This window comes from Rousettus aegyptiacus, unplaced genomic scaffold (assembly GCF_014176215.1).
Source record: "Rousettus aegyptiacus isolate mRouAeg1 unplaced genomic scaffold, mRouAeg1.p scaffold_m13_p_14, whole genome shotgun sequence".
NCBI classification, from domain to species: Eukaryota; Metazoa; Chordata; class Mammalia; order Chiroptera; family Pteropodidae; genus Rousettus; species Rousettus aegyptiacus.
Window position 1 is genome coordinate 23,127,117 of NW_023416289.1, and position 4,896 is coordinate 23,132,012.

Genomic DNA, 4,896 nt, shown 5'->3' on the forward strand with positions numbered 1-4,896 from the left:
TGTGAGCTAGGTCCTCATAGTAAATCTCTTTTCACGTGTATGTATATATATACACATACAAGATTATCCAATGAGATATCTATCTATATACCTGAATCTGTATCTATCTATCTCTATCATTCTCTCCTCCCCTCCCCTCCCCTCCCCTCCCCTCCCCTCCCCTCCCCTCCCCTCCCCTCCCCTCCCCTCCCCTCTCCTCTCCTCTCCTCTCCTCTCCTCTCTCTCCCTACTACTGGTTCTGTTTCTCTAGAGAACACTGACTCATACATAGGCTAAAGGTTATAAGTATTTTAGGGCTTTGAGATGACAAAATATTTTCTAGAAAAGTTGTATCTGTCTTTCCACACCTCCTTGCTAATGTGTTGAACAGTTTTGTTTTGTTTTGTTTTTTTAATCTGTCAATTTGAACTTCAATATCTCCCCTTTAATAGCACTCTAACGGTTTGCCCTGGATTTTTTCCTTTGACAATACTTCCACATTCTTGTTCCAGACACCGCCCCCCGCCCCCCGCTCCCCATTCATTGGCCTCACTAAAATGTCTCCAAGTAGGAAAAAAAAGACTAATTAGAGAACTCTTTCTCTCCATATTTACATTTGTTCGTCTATAAAACTATCCATATGCATATTCATCTATCAAATGAAGATCAAATGCCAAATGATGTTTACTTCAAAAGAAAAAATAAAGGGTATTTTTCGAGAGCTCTTTAAATCTTCGTGTGTACATATACTTTTATAAAATGTTTAAATTAACCGTTTTACGTATAGTCTGCCGAGCCTGGTTCACAGCCGAGAAAAGCGGTATCATTTAGCTGAATCTCTCTGGTAAAAAGAGGAAACAAGAAAAGCAAAACTGACTGAGGGTGTACCACGTGCCTCGGCATTAGGCTCCGTTGTGTACGTGACTTCTTTTGAGCTACGCAAGGCATTCTCTGCTGCGTTTATGTGCATAGAGAAATGAATGTCGATGTTTAGAGACTTGCCGAGGCCTGCAGCCTTGAACAGAGAGGAGGTCTGAACCCCAGTCTCTCGGCTCCAAATCCCATGTTCCATTGTCACTGAGATCTGTCACCAGTTCCTCTGGAACAGGTCCAGAAGCGGACCACGGCCACAGCAGCCACCTGGACAGCACGGACCATGCTGGCTTTTTCTCCTTGCTGTCCCAGAATTTCTGCTCCCTCCCTTCAGCTCTCAAGCGCCTTTTGCAGCCTCCGCCTGTAGAGAACTCCAAACGGAGACGTCTGCTGCAAGGCCCCACAGCTTTGGAACGAGCCGGAGGAGCAAGGCACTGCCCAGGTGTAGGGGTCCACGTTTCCCTCTTCGGTCTCCAGGTCCCCCCTGAGACAATTTCAGTGTATCCTGCCGTGCAAAACCCCTCCAGGGAGTGACACCTGCCCGCAGAGCTTTCGCCTTCCTCACAGCTGAGCCCACGCATGACCACGAGTGAGTCACAACCGAAAACGGGAGACATATCCCCTGGCTGCCGGGCTCCGGGTTCCCAAACCACATTTATGTTTTTATGTATGTGATGGGGTGATTCAGCGGAAACTTCTGGTCAAACGGATCACCATAGCAACTTTCAATAGACATCCAGCATGCAAATTAGAGAGTGGAAAGGGCCACTTTCTCAATAGCTCCAAACCATCATCCTCTGAACCTCCATGGATTGAATGCTAGACGCTTTGAAGGTGTAATGCAGAGTCTGCTTAACCATGCGTTGGCACCTGGCCGCATCTGCTCTGGTATCTTCAGATGCTGATATGAGAAAAAACAAAGTCCTGGGGCGGTTTCTACCTCTGAATTCTTCATGTCACAGGGAAGACATCTGCATTGCTGTTGGGAGACTGAGGTTCATGTTTGCTCTGTTATTCATGAGTCTCAGGTTCTTGACCAAGTTATGAAAACTCTCTGAGCTTCAGGATTTTCATCTGTCAAATGGGAACAAAATGTTTGCTTAACAGAGACGTGGTAAGTCTGAGAGAGTGATTAGAAAATGGTTTGCATTTTCATTTGGTTAACGGTCATCAAATGACAATTATTGCTAACGTCTTCTTTGGACCTTCTGAAGTCCGTTTTCTTTTTTTTCTTTCAGCCTCAGTCTTTAATGGGACACCAATTATATGAAAACACGGTGTTGATATTTAGGGATATGAATGTCAAGATGGCACCTGCTTTTAAAGAGCTCCAGGAGTTGCCGAGAAGAAGGTGAAAAGGGGTTATGGGTGTTAGCCAGAGTGAGGGTCAATCAGGTTGCAATTAGTCTGGATGGAACCTTCTCATTTAAAAAGGTCTATGGAACACAGACTTCAATTTACAAAGAAAAAAAGGGCATTAGGGGAAATGAAGTTTTTTTATTGACACGTTTGCAGTATCAGACAGGAATGCCTTTGGCTACAAGCAACAGAACAACCAATAAACAAATAAAGAAACAATTAAACGGAGGGTGAATGTTCTCTCCCTCCCCTGCCTCTTCTCTCATTCTCTCTCTCTCTCTCTCTCTCTCACACACACACACACACACATATGCACACACACACGCATGCGCACACACACAATTCTGGAGGTAGTTGGTTGCTCACAATAGTTCGGTAACTTAACGATATCGAGGTCACCATCTCCGCAAATCTCGTGTCTTTTTCTTCTTGTTGTCACCTCATTTTCCTAAAGCAGCAGCTGGAGTACCAGCCATCATGCCTGCATTTCAAGTAGTAAAATAAAAAGGGGAACATTGACGTGCCATTGGAATATTTGTATCTTATTGATAAGAACTGAGTCACGGTCACATGGCTATTCTTAGCTATAAGAGTATTTAGAAAGATGATTTATAAAAGAAATTAAATTTTCTTTTTAGCTTTACCAGCTTCTGTAGTAAACACAGATGAAAGCAAAGGAGTTAAGGCAGTCAGCATATAGCACCAGACACATTTCCCTTAGATTCGTTTATTTTAACACTATCCATTTAAATATGATCCGACTTTGCAGAATTGTGATATAATTTCAGAATTAGGCAAACATTAGGCCTCTATGTTTAAGAGTTTAAATGTGAGTGGGCATTTGCCTGCCTCTTTGAGGCCCCAGAAGACTGTCCTTTGCCTTCCTTCAAAACTCACAAGGCAACAGGTAACTGCTGATCAGCCATCTTTTCATAAGTTCTCAAGTGTCTGGTGCCGGTAGAGCCTGCAGTGGAAAAGCAAACTACACGGGCCACAGTTCTTGACCCAAAGGACTCCTAGTCTAGTTGGGAAGCTATAATCACACTAACTGAGCAAAAGCACGTGCACCGGTTTATTGCATGGCAAATTTCAAATGGTCTTCAGGTATCCTTCTTATCCTTTAAGAGCCTGATGAGAACTAGACTCAGGCTGTCACCTCGACTTAACTGATGACCTTGTGGAGAAAGTGCATATATGACCCAAAGTCACAGGAAAAGAGCAGAGCCAAGCCTGCCCCCAAGGCCTCTGACTCTTGGTCCAGTGCTCTGCCTTTTTGCCTACCTCGGCTCTGATTCAAGGGTCCAGCATTTGTGGTGTGGACTCAGGGAAGGGGGCAAATCCTTGTCATGGTACTTGTGTCCCTGGCTTAGTCTCTACCAAAGGAGTGTGAAGGTCATTCATGTTCTTCTGCACCGAGCCCTGATTGTGTTCAAGGAGAGAAGTGGAGAGTGACAAGGTCATGAGACTCTCTGGACACCCCAGGAGAAGCACGTGCATAGTGATTTCTTTAGTCCACCCAGAGAGAAAGTGAGGGGGGAGAGAGAGAGAGAGAGAGAGAGAGAGAGAGGGAGGCTGTCGAGTGGACAGTATGGCCTGACTCTAGCTGTAACCTTCAGTCAAGGGTGACAACCAGCCCGCAGTGATCCCACTGGCAGGGTGGCAGGAGACAGCTCCCCCTCCCATGTTATTTGTAGGCCTGACCCACATGGAAGTCGGAGGCTTGAGGAGTCCATTCATGCATCTGCATAGATCTACCCCTGGAACACAGAGCTGAGTGAAGAAAAGCGGAGAATGAATCTAGGTGAGGAGTGGGGAGCACAACAAAAGACACCCAGCACAAAATCGAACGAGGAGAAGGAGGCTGATAACCCACCTCAGTCCTTCATGCTGTTGCAATTATCCCCACCCCCACCCCAGATTGCAAATTGGTGCAGCCGCTATAGAAAACAGTGTAAATTTTCCTCAAAAAATTAAAAATAGAGCTACCTTATGACCCAGCAATTCCACTGCTGGGTATTTATCTGAAGAAATCCAAAACACTAATTTGAAAAGACATGTGCATTCCTATGTTCATTGCAGCATTATTTACAATAGTCAAGATACGAAAGCAACCTAAGTGCCCATCAAGAGATGAATGGATAATGAAGACGTGATACCTACATACAACGATATGTTACTCAGCCATAAAAAAAGAATAAAATTTTACTATTTGTGACAAAGTGGATGGAACTGGAAAATATTACACTACATTAAATAAGTCAAACAGAGAAATACGAATGCCATGTGATCTCACCCACATTTGAATCTAAAAAACAAAAGAAACAAACAGACAAAACAGAAACAGACGCACAGATACTGAGAAGAGATTGATAATTGCTGGGCGAGAAGGGAGTTGGGGGTGGGGAAAAGATGAAGGGATTAAGAAGTACAAAGTGGTAGTTACAAAATAGTCAAGAAGATATAAAGTGCAGCATAAGGACTATAGTCAATAATATTGTAATAAATATGTATAGTACCAGGTGGATATTTGACTAATCGGGGCAGATCACTTCCTAATCATATAGATGTCTAACCACTATGCTGTACACCTGAAATTAATATAAAATAATACTAAATGTATTATTTTCAGCTGTAATTGAAAATAAGTTTTAAAAAATGATTATCCCCACCAGTGAATATTCCAGA

The 4,896-nt window shown here is 43.6% G+C and overlaps 1 long non-coding RNA gene across 1 annotated transcript; it reads left to right on the forward strand.

Annotated features, from left to right (window-relative positions):
* The first annotated feature begins 319 nt into the window (after positions 1–319).
* On the forward strand, positions 320–4,185 carry LOC118611355. The gene is made up of 3 exons (XR_004954252.1): positions 320–1,966; positions 2,091–2,203; positions 3,906–4,185. It is a non-coding gene; the product is annotated as an uncharacterized LOC118611355 (long non-coding RNA).
* Positions 4,186–4,896: the final 711 nt, after the last annotated feature.